The sequence below is a fragment of the Orbicella faveolata genome, unplaced genomic scaffold (assembly GCF_042242905.1).
Source record: "Orbicella faveolata isolate gen_17 unplaced genomic scaffold, um_ofav_v1 contig_26, whole genome shotgun sequence".
Classification (NCBI taxonomy): Eukaryota; Metazoa; Cnidaria; class Anthozoa; order Scleractinia; family Merulinidae; genus Orbicella; species Orbicella faveolata.
In genome coordinates, this window is record NW_028301554.1 from 3245530 (window position 1) to 3273003 (window position 27474).

Consider the following 27474-nt stretch of genomic DNA (forward strand, 5'->3'; position numbering starts at 1 on the left):
GAGGTCAATTAATTGAGTTCATGTCTTCCCGTGAGGAGTGAAATGATGTAAAGTTTATATGAAATATTTCATATATGAACTGCGGTTATAGACTTTTTGTTCAGGCTTCTTCTTTCCAGTTGCTTAAATTGGAAGAATTTGAAAACCGGGTCTTGTGTTATCGTGTGGATGGAAAACATTTTGAAAACGGAGCCTTTCGAAAATGATGACATTACGATCGACAACCATGTGTTTTCCCTGTTCAAATTTTCCTCAAAAACAAATCCAAATTGACCAGTGATTGCTGCGTTTTCAAATTCCTCTAGCGTATTGTGAACGGGGCCTTAAGGTCAACATTTGATTGGTAAGTTAGAATTACTTCACGCATTGTTATAGTTGGCAGGTTTTTTGATTTTATCGTACATCACAACACATTCAAAAGGAAAAGAAAACGCAGTGAGCAATACGAACATCACTGCTAACAAATCCAATTTTTTTGACACAAAAAAAATGATGTAAAAGCCGTGGTCAGAGGGGATACCGTGCGGTCATGGGAACGGAGCACCGATCCCCTCTTTCCTTCATTTTCTATTGTTTTTATCTAGTCTAGAGGCTAGTTGTTTTGACCTAGGATGTTTTGAATCAGTTATAAATATCGGATTTTATTTTCAGAAGAGTAACCAAGAAAGAAGCGGTGTTCGGGAAAGCTGGCGAGCCTTCTGGGATCGGACCAGGTTGTTTTACACTCTGGAATTTTTGATTGACGCATGCAGAACTTAAACGTGAATCAAGCTGTATTTAAGCCCTATGATGATAACATTCTAAACCGACTGACTAGTAAGGGCAATAGTCACTCCAACGACGAAGGAAACTCTATCACAGAATGCTTTCATCTAGGCAGAGAGTTTTTAAGACATCATAACTGATCGGTCTAAACAACACGGACAACAAATGGCTAGTTCCCCCTATGAGATGTGCCTGCAGGGAATCATGGTAGTTGTATTCATCATCTTAGACTGGATATTTGTTTTGATGAATACAACTACCATGATTCCCTGCAGGCACGTCTCAAGAGGGAATTAGCCATTTGAACGTGCTTTTTTTTTAAGTGTTCCTCTGAAAAATCCCTTAACGAGTAAAAAGATAAGAATTCCTTACTGTACACCCTAAGTGATATCAAAATCCAGATTTTTCCTACCCTTTAAAAAATGGAAGGCAGTCACGGCATCTAGTTATAGATCGGAGGAATCCTAACGAGCACTACAAAAAATAAGAAGAACAATGTAAAATTCATTTATTTTTTGCTGAGAAATTTATAGCCTGCTTATTAGTCTACATGTTTTGCTCTTATCCAAGGCTCAGAAGAAATGACAGTAGGAGTTATGGAGAGTGGAGTCGCTTTGGAGGTATTGCTTTTAAAATTGCCACTTGTATTACACTATGCTTTACCCTTAAAGAATAATAATGAAATAACAGAAAAAGATGTGTAAGCAACTCGTTGGAAAAGTACAAAGCAATCAATCTGACATTTTAAGTATGAATCAATGTTGATTTCCTAGTCAAACAATTTAATTTCTTAACGCTAGTGAGTTTAGAATGTAACTTAATCCTGGAAAGTATCCTGAAGATGGTTGTTGAACATTACTTTTGCCTACTTAGTTTGTGTCGCTTTGCCCTCTCAGTTGTCTATCATTTGCTTAATTGTTTGGCTGCACTGAATAACATGCCGTATAGATACCATTCTAACTAAGGACGAGTGCTGATTCCTCGGACAAAACAGTGCCGTCTAGTCTGAACGAGGAAGACTGAGGATCGATTGATGTTTTCTCAGAAGGAGCAAAGTTGGTTTATAAGACTGAGACATTCGAGATATCAAGAACCGGCAAATGCAGAATTGAGTTTGCTCGGCTTCTTATTGCGCTTTGTGTATTTTAAGTCAAGTACGTTTGGTCAAGTTTGTTGCTATGCGACAGAACAGTGCAACCTTAATTTATGACTTAAACACAATGAAAGGTACAGTGGAGAGTTACCTTCAAAAAATAGCACAGCCATTCAAAGCAGTGCAGTTGCAAGTCTGAAAAATCGCACCTCGTTCTAAAAGTCTAAAAAAAACCAAAACGAAAAAAGAGAAAAGCAAAAACAGAAAACTCTTTTGAGCCACCTTAAATAGGGCGTGAGAGACAGACCCTTCCCTTGCCAATAGGTCATTTTCGTTATATTAAAATTCTAACTTGGCTCCGAGGTTTAGGGAATAAAATAAAACAAATCACATCGAGGTCACTGAAGGATGGATAATTATTATTGTTTTTGTTTTATTCCCTCAAGCCTAGAGGACATGTTAGAATTATGGCCTATTATTAGATGATTTTAGGCAATTGCAGAAGATGAGCTGTGCTGTTCCTTGTTTTCGTCTCATTTATTTTCTCGTTATTCACCATTAGAACTTGAAATATACTACCCCTCTTTGTTATGTCCTCTTCAGCAATACTAGATGTTAGCATGCTGCTGAAAAGGGCAGGGTGGGGAGGGTGGAGGGGGTGGGGTAGGAGAGCATTGAAGGTGTTTTCTTTAATAAATCAGCATTTTTTGCTCACATTTTAGTGGAGTATACTTGTTAAATCTTATTTAACTAACCCAACTTCAAGTTACTCTTTACTTCATAGATTTTATTAGCAGTTTATTATTGTTGTTAAGCACTCTGGTTCTGGAGACCGCGGTGGCACTCCCCGTGTTATTAACGTTAAATAAATTCCTTACTTACTTACTTACTTAGTTAGTTACTTACTTACCACCCACTTTTAACTATTGTTTACACAGAGAGGAAAACGTGCACTCTTGAGAGCCGCTCGCTCAAAAGAAATGACCGCGACGTCTCTTAAATCAAGGCAGGTTTACGTCTTTATACTCTTCTGTTCCACTTTAAGTAACATATTTTGTGTAAATTCCATAGACCATCTTGCTCGATCGATCGGCCGGTATTGCCACGTTTCCTTGATTTCACAACAATATAAACTTCTAAACAATATTTCCGAAAAACGTTCAACGAAAGAGTTTTTCTTACGCAATAAAAAAATATTTGAATGTTCGGCGCCGTCGCAGAAATTTCCATATGGCAGGCGTAACTTAATCAAACTACGACGGTAACGCGAATGAGAGAATCACCAATCAAAAGGTTTAATGAACATAACGGTGGGTATGCACGTGCATTATAAATCTTTGTCCATTTCTTAGCCGTCTTTTGCAAAGTAACAACGTGAAATGACCAAATTCTGGGTACTTTGGAGAACGTGAACCGCGACGAATAATATATTGGATTTCTGTTTGGAATTAAACGATTTCATTATTATGTTATTACTATGATGTAAAGTTTATATGAAATATTTCATATATGAACTGCGGTTATAGATGAAAGTGAAGAATGATCATCGCAGTTAATTTTCCAATTTAAGCAACTGGAAAGAAGAAGCCTGAAAAAAAGTCAGGGCTTCAACGGGATTCGAACCCGTGACCTCCGCGATACCGGTGCGGTGCTCTACCAACTGGGCTATGAAGCCACACATTGGGAGCGAGGTCAATTAATTGAGTTCATGTCTTCCCGTGAGGAGTGAAATGATGTAAAGTTTATATGAAATATGTCATATATGAACTGCGGTTATAGATGAAAGTGAAGAATGATCATCGCAGTTAATTTTCCAATTTAAGCAACTGGAAAGAAGAAGCCTGAAAAAAAGTCAGGGCTTCAACGGGATTCGAACCCGTGACCTCCGCGATACCGGTGCGGTGCTCTACCAACTGGGCTATGAAGCCACACATTGGGAGCGAGGTCAATTAATTGAGTTCATGTCTTCCCGTGAGGAGTGAAATGATGTAAAGTTTATATGAAATATGTCATATATGAACTGCGGTTATAGATGAAAGTGAAGAATGATCATCGCAGTTAATTTTCCAATTTAAGCAACTGGAGAGAAGAAGCCTGAAAAAAAGTCAGGACTTCAACGGGATTCGAACCCGTGACCTCCGCGATACCGGTGCGGTGCTCTACCAACTGGGCTATGAAGCCACACATTGGGAGCGAGGTCAATTAATTGAGTTCATGTCTTCCCGTGAGGAGTGAAATGATGTAAAGTTTATATGAAATATGTCATATATGAACTGCGGTTATAGATGAAAGTGAAGAATGATCATCGCAGTTAATTTTCCAATTTAAGCAACTGGAAAGAAGAAGCCTGAAAAAAAGTCAGGGCTTCAACGGGATTCGAACCCGTGACCTCCGCGATACCGGTGCGGTGCTCTACCAACTGGGCTATGAAGCCACACATTGGGAGCGAGGTCAATTAATTGAGTTCATGTCTTCCCGTGAGGAGTGAAATGATGTAAAGTTTATATGAAATATTTCATATATGAACTGCGGTTATAGACTTTTTGTTCAGGCTTCTTCTTTCCAGTTGCTTAAATTGGAAGAATTTGAAAACCGGGTCTTGTGTTATCGTGTGGATGGAAAACATTTTGAAAACGGAGCCTTTCGAAAATGATGACATTACGATCGACAACCATGTGTTTTCCCTGTTCAAATTTTCCTCAAAAACAAATCCAAATTGACCAGTGATTGCTGCGTTTTCAAATTCCTCTAGCGTATTGTGAACGGGGCCTTAAGGTCAACATTTGATTGGTAAGTTAGAATTACTTCACGCATTGTTATAGTTGGCAGGTTTTTTGATTTTATCGTACATCACAACACATTCAAAAGGAAAAGAAAACGCAGTGAGCAATACGAACATCACTGCTAACAAATCAAATTTTTTTGACACAAAAAAAATCATGTAAAAGCCGTGGTCAGAGGGGATACCGTGCGGTCATGGGAACGGAGCACCGATTCCCTCTTTCCTTCATTTTCTATTGTTTTTATCTAGTCTAGAGGCTAGTTGTTTTGACCTAGGATGTTTTGAATCAGTTATAAATATCGGATTTTATTTTCAGAAGAGTAACCAAGAAAGAAGCGGTGTTCGGGAAAGCCGGCGAGCCTTCTGGGATCGGACCAGGTTGTTTTACACTCTGGAATTTTTGATTGACGCATGCAAAACTTAAACGTGATTCAAGCTGTATTTAAGCCCTATGATGATAACATTCTAAACCGACTGACTAGTAACGGCAACAATCACTTCAACGACGAAGGAAACTCCATCACAGGATGCTTTCATCTAGGCAGAGAGTTTTTAAGACATCATAACTGATCGGTCTAAACAACACGGACAACAAATGGCTAGTTCCCCCTATGAGATGTGCCTGCAGGAAATCATGGTAGTTGTATTCATCATCTTAGACTGGATATTTGTTTTGATGAATACAACTACCATGATTCCCTGCAGGCACGTCTCAAGAGGGAATTAGCCATTTGAACGTGCTTTTTTTAAAGTGTTCCTCTGAAAAATCCCTTAACGAGTAAAAAGATAAGTATTCCTTACTGTACACCCTAAGTGACATCAAAATCCAAATTTTTCCTACCCTTTAAAAAAAGGGAAGGCAGTCACGGCATTAATCTAGTTATAGATCGGAGGAAACGTGACGAGCACTACAAAAAGTAAAAAGAACAATGTCAAATTTATTATTTTCTTTGCTGAGAAATTTATAGTCTGCTTATTAGTCTACATGTTTTGCTCTTATCCAAGGCTCAGAAGAAATGACAGTAGGAGTTATGGAGAGCGGAGGCGGTTTGGAGGTATTGCTTTTAAAATTGCCACTTGTATTACATTATGCTTTACCCTTAAAGAATAATGATGAAATAACAGAAAAAGATGTGTAAGCACTTCGTTGGAAAAGTACAAAGCAATCAATCTGACATTTTAAGTATGAATCAGTGTTAATTTCCTACTCAAGCAATTTTAATTTCTTAACTGTAGTGAGTTTGGAATGTAACTTAATCCCGGAAAATATCCTGAATATGGTTGTTGAAAATTACTTTTGCCTACTTAGTTTTTGTCGCTTTGCCCTCTCAGTTGTCTATCATTTGCTTAATTGTTTGGCTGCACTGAATAACATGCCGTATAGATACCATTCTAACTAAGGACGAGTCCTGATTCCTCGGACATAACAGTGCCGTCTAGTCTGAACGAGGAAGACTGAGGATCGATTGATGTTCTCCCAGAACGAGCAAAGTTGGTTGATAAGACTGAGACATTCGAGATATCAAGAACCGGCAAATGCAGAATTGAGTTTGCTCGGCTTCTTATTGCGCTTTGTGTACTTTAAGTCAAGTAGTTTTGGTCAAGTTTGTTGCTATGCGACAGAACAGTACAACCTAAATTTATGACTTAAACACAATGAAAGGTACAGTGGAGAGTTACCTTCAAAAAATAGCACAGCCATTCAAAGCAGTGCAGTTGCAAGTCTGAAAATCGCACCTAGTTCTAAAAGTCTTAAAAAAAACAAAACAAAACAAGCAACAAAAGCAAAAACAGAAAACTGTTTTGAGCCACCTTAAATAGGGCGTGAGAGACAGACCCTTCCCTTGCCAATAGGTCATTTTCGTTATATTAAAATTCTAACTTGGCTCCGAGGTTTAGGGAATAAAATAAAACAAATCACATCGAGGTCACTGAAGGATGGATAATTATTATTGTTTTTGTTTTATTCCCTCAAGCCTAGAGGACATGTTAGAATTATGGCCTATTATTAGATGATTTTAGGCAATTGCAGAAGATGAGCTGTGCTGTTCCTTTTTTTCGTCTCATTTATTTTCTAGTTATTCACCATTAGAACTTGAAATAAACTTCCCCTCTTTGTTATGTCCTCTTCAGCAATACTGGATGTTAACATGCTGCTGAAAAGGGCAGGGTGGGGGGAGGGGTGTTGGGGGGGGGGGGTTAGGAGAGCATTCAGAGTGTTTTCTTTAATAAAACAGTATTTTTTTTGCACACATTTTAGTGCAGTATACTTGTTAAATCTTATTTAATTAACCCAACTTCAAGTTACTCTTTACTTCTCAGATTTTATTAGCAGTTTATAATTATTTTTAAGCACTGTTGTTCTGGAGACCGCGGTTGCACTCCCCGTGTTATTAACGTTAAATAAATTCCTTACTTACTTACTTACTTACTTACTTATTTACTTACTTACTTACTTACCACCCGTTTTTAACTATTGCTTACACAGAGAGGAAAACGTAGACTCTTGATAGCCGCTCCCTCAAAAGAAATGACCGCAACGTCCCCTAAATCAAGGCAGGTTTACGTCTTTATACTCTTCTGTTCCACTTTAAGTAACATATTTTGTGTATAAATTCCATCGACCATCTTGTTCGATCGATCAGCCGGTATTGCGACCTTTCCTTGATTTCACAACAATATAAACTTCTAAACAATATTTTCGAAAAACGTTCAACGAAAGGGTTTTTCTTACGCAATAAAAAAAAAAATATTTGAATGTTCGGCGCCGTCGCAGAAATTTCCGTCGGTTTTTAGACCGATAGGTGTACTTAGTAGATCTGGATAATTGCTTAATTCGGTTAAGTATATACAGTCGAACCCCTATTAAACGGCCATCCTCGGGGAAATGGACTGTGGCCGCTTAATAGAGGTAAAAACAATAGAAAAGCCATCATTGGGACTTTGATTGCTGGCTGCCTAATAGGGGTGGCCGTTTAATAGGTGGCCGCTTAATAGGTTCGACTGTCTCAACTTTTTACAAGGCGTCGTCCTCGGTGTCGCTGTCGTCATTGCTACGCGCCCTATTTACAGATTGAAGCTCTAATGGAATTATAACAATTGCGCGATTGGATAACAATCGGGAAGACTCTTTTAGTCCACATTGGAAGCTCGTTGCTCCCTGGAAAGGGCACTAGAGAGGTGCCAACTCTGTCCGAAACAAGAATTGAATAGACTGAAACAATTGTTGTCGTCAGTTAGTGGGCTAGCCTGCAGTAAAGGCGGATTAGCGGGCTCTATTGCGATACACGAGCGCGCGCGAAGCTTATATTTTTCTCGCCTCGCGCCTCGCGCGCGCTCTTGTATCGCAATAGAGCCCGCTAATCCGCCTGTACTGCAGGTTGTTAGTGGGCAAGCTTGCGTTGGAAAACTTTGAAATGGTTGTTGAAAGGTAACATGGTAGTTCAAAGGTTAGCGCGAGAAATGGGGTTATGTTATCGAAAAATGCTAGCAAATTTGAGTGTAAGCTGCGACGGTGTGTTCGCGTTATTATTCAGCATCTTGCTTGTCTTAGACACCGATAACGCTAGCTAGTATAGTTATGAAGAGAAACTGTTGGAAGACAACAGATATCCTATACACGGGCCACTTCTAAGGGAAATTATGTTAAATCTATTATTAGTTCTGTCTCAAACTGTGTGAATGTCTTAGGGCCCCGTACACGCTACGCTGGAGAAATATGAAAACGCAGCTTTATGTCTACGGCTAGGCCAACCGTCCACACTAATCCGTCACGAAAACGGAGCTTTTCGAAAACGCTCTCCAAGCCGGAGGAATTTGAAAACCCGGTCTTGTGTTATCGTGTGGATGGAAAACATTTTGAAAACGGAGCCTTTCGAAAATGATGACATTACGATCGACAACCATGTGTTTTCCCTGTTCAAATTTTCCTCAAAAACAAATCCAAAGTGACCAGTGATTGCTGCGTTTTCAAATTCCTCTAGCGTATTGTGAACGGGGCCTTAAGGTCAACATTTGATTGGTAAGTTAGAATTACTTCACGCATTGGTATAGTTGGCAGGTTTTTTGATTTTCTCGTACATCACAACACATTCAAAAGGAAAAGAAAACGCAGTGAGCAATACGAACATCACTGCTAACAAATCCAATTTTTTTGACACAAAAAAAATGATGTAAAAGCCGTGGTCAGAGGGGATACCGTGCGGTCATGGGAACGGAGCACCGATCCCCTCTTTCCTTCATTTTCTATTGTTTTTATCTAGTCTAGAGGCTAGTTGTTTTGACCTAGGATGTTTTGAATGAATTATAAATATCGGATTTTATTTTCAGAAGAGTAACGAAGAAAGAAGGGGTGTTCGGGAAAGCTTTGAAGTCATTGGGATTGTATCAGGTTGTTTTTCTCTCTGGAATTTTTTATTGACGCATGCAGAACTTAAACGTGAATCAAGCTGTATTTAAACCCTATGATAATAACATTCTAAACCGACTGACTAGTAGGGGCAATAATCACTTCAACGACGAAGGAAACTCTATCACAAAATGCTTTCATCTAGGAAGAGAGTTTTTAAGACATCATAACTGATCGATCTAAACAACACGGACAACAAATGGCTAGTTCCCCCTATGAGATGTGCCTGCAGGGAATCATGGTAGTTGTATTTATGATCTTAGACTGGATATTTGTTTTGATGAATACAACTACCATGATTCCCTGCAGGCACGTCTCAAGAGGGAATTAGCCAGTTGAACGTGCTTTTTTTTTAAAAGTGTTCCTCTGAAAAATCCCTTAACGAGTAAAAAGATAAGTATTCCGTACTGTACACCCTAAGTGATATCAAAATCCAGATTTTTCCTACCCTTTAATAAAAGGAAGGCAGTCACGGCATTAATCTAGTTATAGATCGGAGGAATCGTAACGAGCACTACAAAAAATAAGAAGAACAATGTAAAATTTAGTAATTTTTTTGCTGAGAAATTTATAGTCTGCTTATTAGTCTACATGTTTTGCTCTTATCCAAGGCTTGGAAGAAATGACAGTAGAAGTTATCTAGAGTGGAGGCGCTTTGGAGGTATTGCTTTTAAAATTGCCACTTGTATTACATTATGCTTTACCCTTAAAGAATAATGATGAAATAACAGAAAAAGATGTGTAAGCACTTCGTTGGAAAAGTACAAAGCAATCAATCTGACATTTTAAGTATGAATCAGTGTTAATTTCCTACTCAAGCAATTTTAATTTCTTAACTGTAGTGAATTTGGAATGTAACTTAATCCCGGAAAATATCCTGAATATGGTTGTTGAAAATTACTTTTGCCTACTTAGTTTTTGTCGCTTTGCCCTCTCAGTTGTCTATCATTTGCTTAATTGTTTGGCTGCACTGAATAACATGCCGTATAGATACCATTCTAACTAAGGACGAGTCCTGATTCCTCGGACAAAACAGTGTCGTCTAGTCTGAACGAAGAAGACTGAGGATCGATTGATGTTCTCCCAGAACGAGCAAAGTTGGTTGATAAGACTGAGACATTCGAGATATTAAGAGCCGGCAAATGCAGAATTGAGTTTGCTCGGCTTCTTTTTGCGTGTACTTGTGTACTTTAAGTCAAGTACTTTTGGTCAAGTTTGTTGCTATGCGACAGAACAGTGCAATCTTAATTTATGACTTAAACACAATGAAAGGTACAGTGGAGAGTTACCTTAAAAAAATAGCACAGCCATTCAAAACAGTGCAGTTGCAAGTCTGAAAAATCGCACCTAGTTCTAAAAGTCTCAAAAAAAAAGACAAAACAAAAAAAAAAACAAACAGAAAACTGTTTTGAGCCACCTTAAATAGGGTGTGACAGACAGACCGTTTCCATGCCAATAGGCCATTTTCGTTATATTAAAATTCTAACTTGGCTCTTAGGTTTAGGGAATAAAATAAAACAAATCACATCGAGGTCACTGAAGGATGGATAATTATTATTATTGTTTTTGTTTTATTCCCTGAAGCCTCGGGGAGATGTTAGAATTATGGCCTATTATTAGATGATTTTAGGCAATTGTAGAAGACGAGCTGTGCTGTTTCTTTTTTTCGTCTCATTTACCTTCTCGTTATTCACCATTAGAACTTGAAATAAACTTCCCCTCTTTTTTAAGTCCTCTTCAGCAATAGTGGATGTTAACGTGCTGTTAAAAAGGGCAGGGGGGCGGGGGAGGGGGGTAGGAGAGCATTCATGGTGTTTTCTTTAATAAAACAGTATTTTTTGCCCACATTTTAGTTCAGTATACTTCTTAAATCTTATTCAATTAACCCAACTTCAAGTTACTCTTTACTTCATAGATTTTATTAGCAGTTTATTGAATTATTTTTTTGTAAAAACAATACCTCTTAGTCGGCGCGTCGGGTATGTTACGGGTCAATGTGTGAGTGAGTGAGAGATGTATGTATGTTACACCAATTAGATTGGATCTACTATAAACAGCCAATCAAATTTCTTGTTGTGAAGGTAAATAGTATGTGAGGAGATTTGATCCTAATACAGTTCAGAACGGCCATTTTTATTCTTCTATAAAATGTTGTGTCCGGAAAGGTACCAAGACAACAGACATTAACGCAACATGCTTTAATACGGTCGATTCCTACAGCTAGCACAATTCCTTCCCCCGCTATCGGTCAGCGGTCAGTTAGGACTTCATGTTACTACATCTTCCTTTTTCTTTTAACTTAACTGAATGTCAATAAGCACATCGCCGTTTTCCAGTGTCCTAAATGAATACTAATCTTAGCATTGTTCAATAAGTCTTTCCGGTCTTCTAAGAGCTCCTCTAGGTCTAAGGCGGGTCAGCAATGGTTCAGGCTGTAAGGGCTCATTTACTGCTGGTTGGTCCTCAGGAACAGGCAGTTCTCCGTAGTCTTCTTGGCTGGCTCCAAGTGCTGAGGGGACGTCTGGGCTCCTCTCTCTTGTTGGTGCTGATTCGCGACTCTCATAGCCCTCATTCTGGGGTGAGACTGGAGGTCTTCCCTCAAGAACTCTTCGTGTCATCCTTCGGTTCCTTCTGACTTGGCCATTTGAGGTCTGTATGACTACAGACCGTGGAGATTCGTGTTGCTTAATTACTGTCCCTTCTGCTTTCAGGTCAGGAATCCAAACGCGGTCACCAGGTGACAGCTCCTCTCCCTCTACTACTCTGTGTCTCTGGTCATAACTGAATTTCAGTTTTGCTCGGTACTCCCTCTCTTTTCTTCTAATGTGATCATAGTCAGGGGTCTCTGGCTTCAGCTCATCCGGGTGACAGGGGACTCTACTACGTAGTTTCCGACCCATGCTTAATTGTGCTGGAGAGTAACCATGATGCAATGGAGTATCTCTGTAATTCAGGAGAGCCAAGTATTCGTCACTACTCTTATTTAAGACCATCTTCATAGTTTGGACTGCCCTTTCCACTTCACCGTTGGACTGGGGATATCTTGGAGATGAGGTAATGTGCTGAAACTGCCACTCAGTGGAAAAGTTGGCGAACTCGCGTGAATCAAACTGGGGGCCGTTGTCGGTAAATAAGATGTCCGGAATCCCCTGTCGACTGAAGATCCTTTTAAGCTGCAGGATAGTCTGGGAAGAGTTCACATCCTTGGACACTAGGCATATCTCTACATCTCTTGAAAAATAATCTACAGCCAGGAGGTAATGCTTATCCTTGTGCTGAAAGAAGTCTACGCCGACTCTGCTCCATGGTCGATCTGGAAATTCAGTACCTTTCATTGGCTCAATGCGTTCTCTGCGATATTTCTCACATGTGGCACAGTTTTGCACAACCTTTGTAATGTCTTGGGAGATTCCAGGCCACCACACCGAGGAGGCCGCATTCGCACGTGTTTTGGTAATCCCTTGATGACCATCATGTAGACGCCTCAATACATCCGCTCTTAACCTTGGAGGTATAATGATTCGTCGTCCTCTCAGGAGTAGCCCGCTGTGGACGGAGATGTTGCCGCGTTCACTCCAGTATTTAGCTACTGGCCCATGGACTCTTCGTTTCTCTTCAGGCCACCCATTCTGTACATACTGCATCACAGTTTTGAGTGTGTCATCGTTCTTCAGCTCAGAACGTATCTCATCTAACCGCTGGTCAGAGGCAGGTAAAGTCACTAGTACAGCATTCACATAGCCCTCAACTTCATCATGTAGGTCGTTCCATGACTTAGAATCCTGGCCTTTACTTTCTTGTGGGGATCGAGACAATGAATCAGCTGTGTACAGGAGTTTACCAGGAACATGCGCGATGGCAAAGTCAAACCTCATGAGTCTCATCCTGAAGCGTTGTATGCGCACTGGAAGCTCGTCTATCAACTTAGTGGAAAACAACGGAATCAATGGCTTGTGATCTGTTTCTACTTTAAATCTCATTCCGATCAAGAATTCTGCCCAGTGTTCAAGTGCCCATGTGATAGCCAAAGCCTCTTTGTCGATTTGGGCATAACGACGTTCTGTCTCGGTCATTGATCTGCTTGCATAGGCCACTGGCCTCATCTCGCCGGATGGCTGCTTCTGCATAAGGACTGCACCAAGTCCAAAACTGCTGGCATCAGATGAGACCATGGTCTCCTTTTCCGGATCATACAGTGCAAGAACTTGCTCGGATGCCACGTCTTCTTTCAGCTGTTGAAAGGCTTCTTGTTGGGCTGGGCCCCATACCCAAGCACTCTCCTTCTTGAGCAAGTCTCTTAAGGGTTTCGTCTTCTCAGCCAGGTTTGGGCAGAACTTCATTAGGTGGTTGACCAATCCTAAGAAACGTCTCAGGCTTGCAATGTCCTGGGGTTCTACCATGTCAGTGATAGCTTTAACCTTTGAGGGATCTTTCCTGATTCCTTCACTGTCAATGATTTGGCCCAAGTATTGCAACCTGGTTTGAGAGAATAAACACTTCTCAAGGTTGAGCGTCAGTTTCCTCTCCACTAGCCTGTCCAGGACTTCCTTAAGTCGCTGATCATGTTCCGCTTGGTTTCTCCCGATGACTAGAATATCGTCCATGCGGCACTTGACCCCCTCTATTCCAGAGAGCTCTTTATCCATCCTCTTCTGGAAATATTCGGGCGCCGATGATATGCCAAAGGGAAGACGCTTGAACATGTAACGGCCAAAGGGCGTAATAAAGGTAGTTAGCTTGGCACTTTCTGGGTTTAAGACTATCTGGTGGAACCCTGAGTTAGCATCGAGTTTGGAGAATACCGATCCTTCTGTGAGGCTTCCCAGTGTCTCTTCAACTGTTGGCGTTTGATAGACTTCTCGGCGGACTGCTTGGTTAAGCCTTGTAAGGTCAACACATATCCTTACTCTTCCGTCGGCCTTTGGCACTACCACAATCGGCGAACACCATTCTGTCGGCTCGTCTATTGGTTCAATAACGTCCAGTTGCTCCATACGTTTGATCTCCTCCTGCACTTTCTTCATAAGTGGCAGTGGTATTCGCCTGGGAGTGGTCAGACAAAAGGGTGTGGCCCCTTCCTTCAGATGAATTGTATGCTCACCCTCCAGTTTGCCAAGGCCTTGGAAGAGCGTCGGGTACTGCTTGACAATGTCCTCCTTTGTCCCTGATCGGAGTGGATGGTTATCAGGCATCTGATTGACAGCTTTGACACTGTACGTCCCAGGAATTTCATGGATAAGGCCAAGACTTCGGATGGCAGGTACCCCAAGAAGCAGCTTGGATGCCCCTCTGACCACGTACACTCGTTCTTTAATGACTGTTTCAGCTAGGGAGAGGTTCATGACTGCACATCCAAGGGTCACCAGAGGAACATCCCCTGCTCCGACAAGTTCTCTGTCAGATTTTGAAAGCGTCCCATATGACGACTTGTAGATGGCCTCAGGCATCACAGACACTTGTGCTCCTGTGTCAATGCACCATGTCAGCATGTCTTGGTCTTGGATCTTGAGCTTGACATGCCATCCGGGGTCGGACCTCCCAGTTTGAGGGTTTGCAACTGGTTCTGCCATGGAAGTATTGGAACAAGTGGGTGCGGTAACCCCTCCCACGAATGTGGGGCTAAAGGCATCCTCAGTTTCGAGAACTTGGTTGACTGTTTTTACAGGTACACTCTTGCATATGACAGGGAAATGTCCCATTTTATTGCACTTGCTGCATCGTGTATCCGCAGCTGGGCAGTTCCTCCTTCCAGGAGGATGTCGGCGGTTGCAATAACCACAGTTCCGGCCACTCGTTTGGAAGGGCTTCCTCTTAGAGTCTTGCTGGGTCCTTTGCTCTGTATCTTGATCAGGGATACGGTCTGGCCTGTTCCCTCGCGGCGTGACACTCTCAATCTCTGAGGTTTTTGATTCTTGTAACTCACATTTTGTTGCTTCCTTCAAAGACAGGATTTTCACTGCCTTTTCGAGTGAAAGGGCTGCTCCTTCGTCATAGAGTTTAAGCTTGTAGGTGTCTTCCTTGCAGGAAAAGGTGAGTTTGTCTCTAACTGCTTGCTCATAGAAATCGGCTGGAAACTTGCACTCGGCGGCTCTTTCTTTGACAGTCACGACCCACGAATCAAGGGTCTGTGTCGGCTCTCGTTTAAGGTGAACCCAAAATTTCTCTCGCAGCATGAGTTGAGGGTCTCGTTTTTGAAAGTATTCATCAAACTTTGCCATAACGGTCGCGTAGTTGTCGGGATTTTCGGCTGGAAGTTTTTCTTCTCCTCCGGCGGGGTCGTCACGCTCGGGTAAGAAGATGAAATTTGAGTAAATTTCCAAACACGGCTCGCCGATGTGGTTTAATAGCAGCCCCACTTTCATTTCATCAGGTTTCTTTGCAGCTCCAATTGCCTTGAGGTAAATTTCGAATTTTTGTTTCCACTTCCCCCACGAATGAGCGGGATTTCCCGTCGAAATTTCCAGCGGTACCGGCGGTCTGGCAAATGACACACTTTCCGCCATCTTGTTTGAAACCACGTGTAGAATTCGCGTGCAGTTTGACGGGTCAATTCTTCTATTCAATCCGTTCCTCCAACTGGTTTGATCTCAGCAGCTGTAGGCTAGTAGGACGATCTCGCTTCTGACACCATGTTGTGTCCGGAAAGGTACCAAGACAACAGACATTAACGCAACATGCTTTAATACGGTCGATTCCTACAGCTAGCACAATTCCTTCCCCCGCTATCGGTCAGCGGTCAGTTAGGACTTCATGTTACTACATAAAAAAGGAGGAATTATTTATGTATTGGGCTTATTTCGACATCTTCTAAGGCGAGGATTTTTTGGGCGGGTTTGATAAACATTTGCAATTGGATAATCAGTCAAAGAAACATAATGTTTGGCATATAACTACGAGCATGCAATGAAGGGTGAGCTTTTCTCATTAGATAAAGTTTTCAATTAAATGAGTCTTAGCCGCTCTGCTACTAGGTTTAAGATTTGAATGATAAGAACAATTGTATCTTAGGGGAGCGGAATGCACTACTGGGAATTTGATGAGGTTGCGACCAGGTTCAAATCGTTTGCATGTTGTATTGAAACCTAAATATTGCTGCAGAGTTCATAGTAAGTGTTCATTGTAGTCAATGTCAGCATCCATTGACAAGTTTCACTGTGAAAAGCGAAGAGACTACAATTAATTTGGGCAACAGAACAAAAATATATTATTCTGTGACGATTTTACAATTATAATGGTTCTTGTTTACCACTGGAATGAGAAGATACGTTTGAAATGAAACTAAATCTTTTCTCTTCAATGTTATCAGAGTTTTCGCTCTTTCATATTAATAGCCAGCACGAATTGCAGTAGGAGAAAAAGGAAATTGTTTTCGTTCGTAATAACTTTAGTGAGGTATATGAAGTCTTGGGCGTTTTATTGTATTAAACACAAGGACTTTGGTAATTGAAAAATAAAGACTGACGTGTATGTTGCCGGTTTGTGATTTTCAGTCCGGTTTGGAGCGGAGTGTGACAGTTAGATACATACATTGGGTTGTTTTAGAGTGCATAATGTTCAGTGTAATGGTGGCTAGTTATGAACGAGATGAGTCTTGAGTTTTGAAGCAGTTCATGAGTTAGTAGTATGCAAATGGCACAAGATATTTTATTTTTAGTTGCAAAGGGTAACTTGATACTTTTGTTTTTCACAAGGAGTAAATTCAATTAGAGCTGACAAATCGTCACCACTTGTTCCCACGAGATGTTTGCTATTTTTAGTTTCAAATGGTGACTTGACACTTTTGTTTTTCACAAGGGAGTAAATTCAATTAGAGCTCACGAATCGTCACCGCTTGTTACCATGAAATGTTTGAACAAACAAAACAAGATATTGCTATTTTTAGTTACAAATGGTAACTTAACACTTGTTTTTTTATATGGGAGTAACTTCAGTTAGAGCTGACAACTTATCGCCTCTTGTTTCCAGGATATTAAACAAAAAAGAAGTTAAGAGTCCCTGTCCATAAAAATGGAAAATAACTCGGCAAGGATCGAAAATTCGATTTCGCTGATATTTTCATAATAGATAGGCTAGGGCATGACAAAAACTACTGGATAGTTTTTTTTTGGCAAAATATCCTTTTATTTCAAAGAAATAGGCAAATTACCAAATCCCGTTAAAATCGTCATTTGACGCACTATTTTATTAAGCAAGTTTGAGAGCCTCGCATGTAAAACCACATGATTCTTCCGTCTTTAAAGCACTCAAATATTTTTGTGCAATGTTTATATGTATACTGGGTTGATTTGAGGAAATGTTGCGTTGTCCTTTTGGATGCAAAATAATTAAATTTCGAAGACATGTATTTCATTCACGTAAAAGTACTTCGTGAATATAATTAATTTTCACTATGTGCGAAACCTTCAAATTGATTAAGCTTCTGGTGGTTGAATTGCAGAAGGATGGTCTACAGATTCCTGTAAAAATGTCTTTGGGCAAATGATTGTGAGCGACGCGAGAGCTTTTCAAAGTACGTTAAAAATGCAAGTATTTGACCATCCGTCGTCAAATTTCAATTTACGGGTTAGACGTATATTTTAGCATGCGCCACATGACTTGACCTATGTTAAGTTGAAATAGACGCAGAGCTGATAATTTCGAAATTTTCTAACCTTATTTGCTGTAAAAGGCAGGTCCAAAGCCGATTTGACGTGTTTCTCGCACCATTCGTCGCACATAAAGCAGAAGTTTGCTTTTGTTTACATAACGTCCGATGTACATCGCCAACTGTCAACTTATTTAATTGTCGAATACCATGAATCTGTGACCCTCTTTCAACACACGTGATCACCATTGCATCTAAGTCAAAAACGGCTAAGTCATTTGTAGATAGTTGCTTGCTTTGCACTACACCAAAATATTACGTTTGATCATCATGGTTTGATGGCTTGGATCCTTGCTTGCAGCGGTTCCTTGTTCGTCACGCAATGCTGTCATCCCATTTTAGGGGGTAGGGGTAGGACAATTTCTATTCTAATACATAAGGCTCCGTAAGGTTTGGAACCACTGGGAGCACACAATCGTGTTGAGTGGGAAGAGATTAAATTAAGAAATGAAAAGAATGAATAATTTACCATTGCCCCTGTTGTTATCTTTTACTCGACCACCGCTATCTACATGCCCTGCATAATGCTGTAACGCTAAACCAGGGCGGAAAAAGGCCGGGTTACGTATAAGCGCCTTGCGCTAAACTCATACCTAGGTCTTTTCGCGCTGTGCAATTATTTTCGCTTTCCATGTAATACAGTGGGCTACCCCCGGGGAAATAGGTGGTGATCGCCTAATGGGGCTAGCCGCTTAATTAGAGGTTGGTGTACCTTGAATATTTAATTTTTCACTATCGGGTTATAAATTTCTTGGTGAACATGGAGTCAATTCAAGACAATCATGATAGACGTGTGTTTGAATTATCACTCGTCATGCACCTTCAATTTCAGACTCTTATCTGCCATCGCCTTTTCCAAAACAAAGTTTTTAAATTTTGGGTGGCCGCTTAATAAGGGTAAAGACAATAATGAAACCCTTATCGGAACGACCAAGTGGTGGCCGCGAAGGTACCCAGTCAATAGGTGTTTTATTTACAATATTTTACTGACAATAATTTTGGACAGTATTGAGAACAGTCCTCTATTTTCTGTTACAAATATACCAATGCCTCGTCACTGAGCAAACAAAATACACCAAATAAAATGGCATGGCCAGGGCTGTTTACCCACGTAATTACTAATTAAATTTAGTCTGTTTTTCTCACGAATTAGACACGTTGTCATTTCCTATTTTTATTTCAGCTAGTTCTTGCTATATTGATCTATAATTTGTTTATGGCGATTTTTTTAAATTCTAGTGAGTACAGGCACTAGCTTTATCAGCTGTTGTCTGAAACATCAGAACGTGCAACAAACGTGATTTGGACCGAGGCCACGTACACTATAAAATACGATTATATAAATATACACATATTATTATTATATATATGAACAAACAGATGAACAATGTTTAAATTGTTTCACTTATCTTGAGAGTGCTCTACACAAAATAGATCAAAATGTGTAGCATATGCCGTGACAACATTGCGTGACGAACAAATAACGGCTATAGATTGTGCTGCGCCGACACGCTTATCAGCAATGATCAGCAATCGATCAAACATAATATTTTGGTGCAGTGCAAAGCAAGCAACTATCTTCAAATGACTCAGCCGTTTTTGACTTAGATGCAGTGATGTTCATATGCGCAGAAAGATGGTCACAGATTCATGGTATTCGACCAATAATAGGTTGACAGTAGGCCATGTATATGGGCCGTAACCTTGTGTAAACAAAAGCAAACTTCTGCTTTATGTACGACGAATGGTGAGAGATCGACTGGAAACACGTCAAATCGACTTTGGACCTGCCTTTTACAACAAATAAGGTTAGAACATTTCGAAATTATCAGCTCTGCGTCTATTTCAACTTACTATAGGTCAAGTCATGTAGCGCATGCTAAAATATACGTCTAACCCGTAAATTGAAATTTGACGACGGATGGTGAAATATTTGCATTTTTGACGTACTTTGAAAAGCTCTCGCGTCGCTCACAATCATTTGCCCAAAGAAATTTTTACAGGAATCTGTAGACCATCCTTTTGCGATTCAACCACTAGAAGCTTAATCCATTTGAAGGTTTCGCACATAGTGAAAATTAATTATATTCACGAAGTACTTTTACGTGAATGAAATACATGTCTTCGAAATTTAATTATTTTGCACCCAAAAAGACAGCGCAACGTTCCCTAAAATCATCCCAGTACACATTTAAACATTGCACAAAAATATTTGAGTGTTGTAAATACGGAAGAATGATGAAGTTTTGCATGCGAGGCTCTCAAACTTGCTTAATAAAATGGTACGTCCAATGACGATTTTAACGGAATTTGGTAATTTGCCTATTTCTTTGAAATAAAACGATATTTTGCCAAAAAAACTATCCAGTAGTTTTTGTCATGCCTTAGCCTACCTACCATAAGAATATCAGCGAAATCGAATTTTTGACCCTTGCCGCGAAATTAAGAATTTGTCTGATTTTTACAGGCAGGCAGTCTTAAAGGTTTCGCACATGGTGAAAATTACCTATATACACGAGGTACTTTTAAGTGAATGAAATGCATGTCTTCGAAATTTAATTATTTTGCACCCAAAAAGACAACGCAACATTTCCTCAAATCAACCCAGTATACATATAAACATTGCACAAAAATATTTGAGTGCTTTAAAGACGGAAGAATGATGTGGTTTTGCATGCGAGGGTCTCAAACTTGCTTAATAAAATGGTGCGTCAAATGACGATTTTAACGGAATTTGGTAATTTGCATATTTCTTTGAAATAAATGGATATTTTGCCAAAAAAACTTTCCAGTAGTTTTTGTCATGCCGTGGCCTATCTACCATAAGAATATGAGCGAAATCGAATTTTCGACCCTTGCCGCGAAATTAAGAATTTGTCTGATTTTTTTACAGGCAAGCACTCTTAACATCTTCGGACAGTTTTTGAGTTATTTGTTTGTAAAAAAAATACCTCTTAGTCGGCGCGTCGGGTATGTTATGGACGGGTCAATGGGTGAGTGAGTGAGTGAGTGACTGACTGACTGACTGACTGACTGAGTGAGTGATAGATGTATGTATGTCACACCAATCAGATTGGATCTACTATGAACAGCCAATCAAATTTCTTGTTGTAAAGGTAAATGGAATGTGAGAAACACAAGGTATAAACACAAGGACTTTGGTAATGGAAAAATAAAGAGTGACGTGTATGTTGCCGGTTTGTGATTTTTAGTCCGGTTTGGAAAGGAGTGTGACAGTTACATACGTACATTGGGTTATTTTAGAGTGCATAATTTTCAGTGTAATGGTGGCTAGTTATGAAAGAGATGAGTCTTGAGTTTTGAAGCAGTTCATGAGTTAGTAGTAGGCAGATGGCACGAGATATTTTTACTTTTAATTACAAAGGATAACTTGATACTTTTGTTTTTCACAAGGAGTTAATTCAATTAGAGGTCACGAATCGTCGCTTCTAGTTCTTAGGACATGTTTTAGAGGAGACGAGACTATTTAAATTTGAAGCAGTTCTAACGTTTACAATAGTAAGTGCAGGTAACGGTTGTTTTGTTCTTATTGCATGCAAATATAACGAGATATTTTTATTTTTTAGTTACAATGGGTAATTTGACACTCTTGTTTTTCACAGGGTAGTAAATTCAATTAGAGCTGACGAATAGTCACCACTTGTTCCTACGAGATGTTTGCTATTTTTAGTTACAAATGGTCACTCGACACTTTTGTTTTTCATATGGGAGTAAATTCAGTTAGAGCTTACAAGTTATCGGCTATTGTTCCCAGGATATTAAACAAAAAAGAAGCTTTCATTTCTAGAGTGTTTTTACGTTGATGACATTCATTTAAGTCCGATATTTTTAAAGGTAAAAAGTATGAAAACTGTTCAAATGTTCTGTGAAGACTGCGTGGCGTCCAGTTAAAGTACATTTAATTAAATCAGACTTTCAACGTGTCAGAGAGGTTTTTTTCTTTCTTTCTATTTTTGGTGAAGTAGTGTTGTTGCGTTGTGTTGTGTAAAAAGGGTAAACTTACGACTCGTCTAAAATGTGAAAAAGTCTCTAAATTAACTTGAGTATTTTTGAGCAAAAACTCCTCTTGGGGGTTGGAAGGGCTATGTGATCGGTGAGTGAGGGAGTTATGCACGTGCGCGTGTCACACCAATCACAGTGCGGGTTGTATCAAAAGAACGAATCAAATTGCCTGTTAGAAAATAAGATGGTATCTACATTATTCTGGAGACGTGTCAGATTACTGTAGTTTGTTCAGTCAGACATTTTATGGCTTACTATTTAGCTATCTTACCATGACCGATGTAACATCGCAAACAAAAAAACTTGTCAAATTAACCTAATCATTACTTTACCATGAATGCTCCTATCTCCGACACTTCACACAAAAAAAATAACTCTTGCACGCCTTGCGTGCCTATGTTTAACTATTGCTTACACAGAGAGGAAAACGTAGACTCTTGAGAGCCGCTCCCTCAAAAGAAATGACCGCAACGTCTCTTAAATCAAGGCAGGTTTACGTCTTTATACTCTTCTGTTTCACTATAAGGGACATATTTTGTGTAAATTCCATAGACCATCTTGCTGGATCGATCGGCTGGTATTGTTACGTTTCCTTGGTTTCACAACAATATAAACTTCTAAACAATATTTCCGAAAAACGTTCAGCGAAAGAGTATTTCTTACACAATAAAAGAAAATTTGAATGTTTGGTGCCGTCGCAGAAATTTCCATATCGTAGCCGTAACTTAATCAAACTACGACGGTAACGCGAACGAGAGCGTCACTAATCAAAAGGTTTAATGAACAGAACGGTGGGTATGCACGGGCATTAAAAATCTTTGTACATTTCTTAGCCGTCTTTTGCAAAGTAACAATGGGAAATGACCAAATTCTTGGTACTTTGGAGAACGTGAACCGCGACTGATAATATATTGGATTTCCTTTTGGAATTAAACGATTTCATTACATATTTAGTCAGAGCAGGTTTTTAGACCGATAGGTATAGTTACTAGATCTGGATAATTGCTTAATTCGGTAAAGTATATATCAACCTTCTACAAGGCGTCGTCCTTGGTGTCGCTGTCGTCATTGCTACGCGCCCTTATTACGGATTGAAGCTCTTATGGAATTATAAGAATTGCGCGATTGGATAACAGTCGGGAAGACACTTGGGCCTAGTCCAAACGTCGCTTTACTGCCGTGCCGAACTCAAGTGAGTTTGACCCGGCAGTGGCATGACAAAAGAACGGCAGCGCTTTCAAACGTCTGATTTAATTCAGTCGCGCCTAAGATCGGAAGAAGTTTGCTTTGCTGAAGACCATTTTAAATGCTAGAAGCAACGTCAGCTTATGCAGCAGGCTGTGAATTCAGTTTGGCACGGCAACTGTACGCCTTTTGAGGCCAAGACGCGTTGCTGCCTTGCGTGCTTCTAGTTTCAGGCTAATTTCGACGACATGATCACGACATACTTCCAAAATAGTTTTTGTCTTACAGATCGTTTTCACTGTCACGCAATAAAAAAATAAGTCGAAACCCATTCAGTGGATAAAGTCAAGAAATTGTGATCTCATAGGAAATAAATAAAGAAGGCACTTCTCCAAGTTTTAGGTCTGTGGCTCTTTAGTGGTGGCTGTTTAATGTTCGATTTTAGAAAATGATGACGTCATATGAAAACTAACCATACAGTATATTTGTAACTAGATTTTTTTTTTCGATCTTGCGTATACAGTAGTAGAATTCTACTGGTATACTAATGCAATGCTGCAATCTGGTTGGCTGAGCTACTCGTATACTGTCAGCCATTGGAGTGCAGCGGCTGTCGACCGTCCACAAAATGCGAAGTTTTTATCGTTTTACGAAGTTTTGGAAGAAAGTTTAGATGTAAATAGATAATTAAATTCCTGAGAAGACTAAATGAAGGACACTGGTGGTTTCTTCACTTCAAAAACTTGAAATTATTGAGAAAACGGGTGCGCGCGCGTAAACAACTACAAATTTACCAAGGACAATTCAATGAGTGCGATTTTGTTAAAGCGTAAAATTCAATAATGCGTAGAAAGATAATTAGAAACCGTTATTTGCGTTTATCTCAGTTAGAATTCTACTAAAACAATTAGATTATTCGCTCTCGATTTCTATGAGGCAATAGTTGATTCGGCCTTCGGCCTCATTAACTATCACCTCATAGAAATCTCGAGCTCTTAATCTAATTGTCAAATAGAATGCCTCCGAGAGGAATGGGTCGCAAGCGGACATGCGACGGCGCTAGCCTGGTCGACGAGCTCCGCAGAGAAGTGGATAGCTCTTTGGCGGCTGAGGATGCAGAGAGACATTGTCCGTCGAGAGGGCAAAAGGTTTTAGTTTCTGCAATTGCATTTTTTTCGGTTTGTAACCTCACTGTTGTCATTCAAGACTTTCTGGCTGTGGTTCTTTATCATGTTTGCTATGCTAGCTGTGCAGCTGTAGCTGATCTTGAGATTATTTCTGTTGAGTATCCTGTGGAGTTTATGGGATTTCGGGAAATGTTTATCAATCAAGTGTAGGAATAATTTTGCGACATTTGTCTGAACATTTTGGCTGTAAGGCGGATTAAACCAGATTACGTTTCTTGATCTGTTCTTACTTCTGCCGTTTCCCTGGGTTTGATTTCCCACATACTGGGTATTTTTTTTGTACCCGCTGCACTCTTATTTTGCGACTCAGAAGAGTTCGACAAAACCTCCCGATTGTAAAACGCTACTCTAAGATCCAGCGGGTACAAAGAAAACATCCAGGACTTCAGGAGTGATTCATCGTTCTATTGCTGCAGTCCTGTTTCGTATGGCTAAAGAGTGACGACACTCATCATGCAGCATCAACGAATGACCGGTAAATCTAAATGCTGGGTGTTAAATACAAATGCATGGTTGCTATGGTGCTTATTATATATTTGGGCGTCGTCCTCGACGTCTTTGTGGTCATCGCTTAGGCGAAATCTTTGCAGGCGTCATTGTTCACATATTTTCTCATTAACATACGACTTTGCGCAGAGAAGGCATCACGTACGCTAGACACGAATTGACTGTAAACATTTTTAATTCCTTAGTATTGCATTGCGCATCCCTCCTGCGCACGATTTTAGCGTAATTAGCGCGCGCACATGAGCGCGTGCGCGTACAAAGCGTGAGAGATTTCCCTCAAACTAAGCTCGATAGCGAAGTAAATGCTCCTTTTCTATTAAACGAGCACGATGACCCCACTTTTTATTTCACAATTTAAATGAGAGCAATATCTTCAATAATTGAGCAAACAATTAGCTGAAATCTATGGCTACTTTTTTGGCAAATGAAATAACTACTACAGAGGGAGACATAACGGACCCAACAGCGCATGTCCAAATTATGTTTCCTTTAAAGGATAAAACAATGCCGGGTATTTGAAGACATTTTTTCTGGGACGCAGATGAATAAACAATCAAAGAAAGTCAAACTCTGTGTGATAGAACACGCTGCGTTGAAAAATAATCAAACTTATTTGTTGCGCACGGGGATTACCGAAACTCACCAAAATAATCGTATCTGTTGGCATTGTGGCGTGAAAACAAGCACGGTGACCCCCTCTTTTTATTACGTTTTTAATATCTCCTCATCCTGTAACAATAGCATACCAAGTTTCATCAGAAATCTAAGGCGGGTTCTTTTGCTAGGGAATCACCTTAAAGCGCTAATGAGCTCATACATTCTTTGTAAAATTTTGACTTTTGGAAACAAAAGGAAGGTGTTAATGCGACCTACCAGGCTTTGCATGAGGTGTTATTGCATCCATTGATATACCGCCAAGACATTGCAGAGAAGTTCTTTTTTTACTGATAATATAATGGTAATTATATTTATTTTCTTTCATATTAAATGTGTGTGCAGTGATTTCATGGTTTTAAATTCGCTGGAGTCTGGATCAAGCATTCTGAGTATGAGCCCTGCAAGGAGTCATTGTGTCATGTTCTTAGGCAACACATTTTACTCCGGCTCACAGTACCTCTTTCCACCCATGTAGGTATTGATAAACAGGGCAAGAAACCAGTCAACAAATTATGAGCTTTTATTTGTTTTTCATGCCACGTCAAGCTGACCAACTTAATTCAGGGAATTTATCTGTTTCGTGCACTAGTTTGAGTGAGGGAATCACTCAGTTAAACAAGTCAGTGTGAGTTCAGTCGAAGATCTAAGACCTTAGACCTTCCCCATCGCCAATACTACTGACTTAAAGTACATATGAAGCGAAAGTAATCTTTTCATATTTACAAAATGTAACGTTTGAAATACACAATTCCAAAGCTTGAGACTTTAAGGGTAGAAATTGACGATTTTACAAGCCCAAATATGTCTATATGCCATTCTAACAAGTGCAGAATTTATTTTGCTCCGCGTCATTTACGCCATGTTTACTTCTTATCAGACGGAACAGTTTTCAAGTTGATATTTGGGAGAAAAATCCTTTTTCATCAAAAGTTTCGAAAGGCACGTAAAACTCCAAGCTGACCCGCGACGAATTCGTGGCGCGCGTGATAGTATTACGATTTCAATTGGTTATAAAAGTTGGTGTCAATCAAGACGGCACATGCGCTTTATCCTGACGATGGCCCTTTGATATTAAGTTACCATGGCAAAATAAGGCCACACGAGAATCTTAAAAGATGTCTTGTACATTCTCACATCTTTATCATTTATACAAAGGAACACTGAGATAAGATATTAACGAATTTTTACATACCCTACAGGAACACTAGGAACTGTTGCAGAGGTAATCAAGACGATAGGTGGAGATCTACTGGCTAGCACAAAACTTTGTTGTATTTGTATTTGGATAAAGGAGAAATAGATCGTCAATACAAAGTTTTAATTTTTTTAGTTATACATTTACTTGTGAAGGTGTGAACCAATAGCATAATTGGATGGCTTTGTTTCTTTCGTGTTACAAAAATATGGTAATTGAGCAATTTCATATGGCTAGAGCGAATTTACTTTTTTAAATGAAAGGTTATGAAAATTGCATGTTTCAGCTCCGCTGGAAGATAAAGGTTGTAGGATCACTATTAACTTCAAATCGTGGAGGAAAATAGTGCCATCATTGTAATTAAATTTTGAGTTCTACCTGTTATCCAGTGAATAAATGTTATCATTTAACGCTGTTTTCTTTAATGACAGTTTGACCCAGTCCATTAACGCAGATCCTGGAAGTTAGTATATCCATTTCTGAGTAAACTCACCACAAGTTCCCGGTTCGTTATTTCCCTCCAGCCTCCCCACGTTACCTATGTTCGCCTTAGGACATGCACATGAGAATTGTCTCCGTAAGTCTCCCACGGATTACAAGAACAACTCCTATCAGACGGACTCGTGAGACCCTACATATTTCTAGTTACGGCCTTCGGAAAACATTTTGTCAGAAGTGGGGAGAGGGTGGGCGGAGGGAGGGGGGGGGGGGTGGTTGGAGCTGAACATAACTCACCCGAATATAATAAAACTTGTTGGTCACAGATGTTGGACGATTTGACTCGTGACGTCAGTCACGTCAATTTACAATGCTGTGAGAGGAAGAGCGATCAAAAGAGTACAAATATTTTCGGTAAATCGAGATCAACATTTCTAAGATACAACATTGCTTTATTTACATACTTCCTTTCAATGTATAATAGCGGTGATGCTGCTAAGTCGCTTTTAAAAATGGCATAATGTGGGGAAGGGTGCTGAAAGACCGCTCATCAAGGCACGAGGTTATACGAATTGTGGCCAGGATGGAGG

At 39.9% G+C, this 27474-nt stretch overlaps 1 long non-coding RNA gene across 5 annotated transcripts; it reads left to right on the forward strand.

Annotated features, from left to right (window-relative positions):
• The first annotated feature begins 164 nt into the window (after window positions 1-164).
• Window positions 165-26860, forward strand: LOC110045342 (uncharacterized). Of its 5 annotated transcripts, XR_016208896.1 has the most exons (7): window positions 4877-5018; window positions 5646-5695; window positions 7129-7196; window positions 8970-9030; window positions 9660-9709; window positions 25594-25722; window positions 26451-26860. It is a non-coding gene; the product is annotated as an uncharacterized LOC110045342 (long non-coding RNA). The 5 variants fall into 5 exon arrangements; XR_016208897.1 differs by lacking the exons at window positions 4877-5018; window positions 5646-5695; window positions 7129-7196; window positions 25594-25722 and adding exons at window positions 165-713; window positions 1336-1385; window positions 2797-2864; XR_016208895.1 differs by lacking the exons at window positions 4877-5018; window positions 5646-5695; window positions 25594-25722 and adding exons at window positions 165-713; window positions 1336-1385.
• Window positions 26861-27474: the final 614 nt, after the last annotated feature.